Genomic DNA, 1,129 nt, shown 5'->3' with positions numbered 1-1,129 from the left:
TGATTCTTTTGCGTTTGTCAACACGCCCAACAATCGCGAGTTTGAAGCTCGTCACAGTCATTCAATCACGGAATCCTACTCGGAATACCACAGACAAGGTTTAGACTTTTCGGATTCTCTTGAATGCTGCCATCAATTCTAGCTTATACCACGAAGACTCTGATCTCAGAGAATGGAAGGCTCGGTTGTCAGGTGAGGGCAACCATGCGTCGTGCATCAGGAATCCAAGAGATACACACTCTAGCTTTCGCTTGTAGAACGGAAGTGGTTGTCAGGCACGCGTTCATAGGGACAGATGATGATGAGTGTCACGGATCATCACATCCATCAGGTTGAAGTACGAATGGTATCTTAGAACATGAGTAAATCGAATTGAATAGAAAATAGTAGTAATTGCATTAAAACTTGAGGTACAGCAGAGCTCCACACCCTTAATCTATGGTGTGTAGAGACTCCACCGTTGAAAATACATAAGTAATGAAGGTTCAGGCATGGCTGAATGGCCAGCCCCCAAAACGTGATCACAGGATCAAAAATACAATCCCAGATGAAAATACAATAGTAAAAGGTCCTATTTATACTAGACTAGCTACTAGGGTTTACAGAAATAAGTAATTGATGCAGAAATCCACTTCTGGTGCCTACTTGGTGTGTGCTTGGGCTGAGCTTGAGCTTTACACAAGCTGAGGCTTCTATTGGAGTTGAACGCCAAGTTGTAACGTGTTTTTGGCATTCAACTCTGGTTCGTGACGTGTTTCTGGCGTTTGACTCCAGAATGCAGCATGAAACTGGCATTGAGCGCCAGTTTACGTCATCTAATCACGAATAAAGTATAGACTATTATATATTTCTGGAAAGCTCTGTATATCAACTTTCCAACGCCGTTAAGAGCGCGCCATTCGGAGTTCTGTAGCTCTAGAAAATCCATTTCGAGTGCAGGGAGGTCAGAATCCAACAGCATCAGCAGTCTTTTGTCAGCCTTTTATCAGAGTTTTGCTCAGGTCCCTCAATTTCAGCCAAAAATTACCTGAAATCACAAAAAAATACACAAACTCATAGTAAAGTCCAGAAATGTGAATTTAGCATAAAACTAATGAAAACATCCCTAAAAATAGCTAGATTATACTAA

This window comes from Arachis hypogaea, chromosome 4 (genome assembly GCF_003086295.3).
Source record: "Arachis hypogaea cultivar Tifrunner chromosome 4, arahy.Tifrunner.gnm2.J5K5, whole genome shotgun sequence".
NCBI classification, from domain to species: domain Eukaryota; kingdom Viridiplantae; phylum Streptophyta; class Magnoliopsida; order Fabales; family Fabaceae; genus Arachis; species Arachis hypogaea.
Note: the sequence above shows the minus strand (reverse complement) of the source record.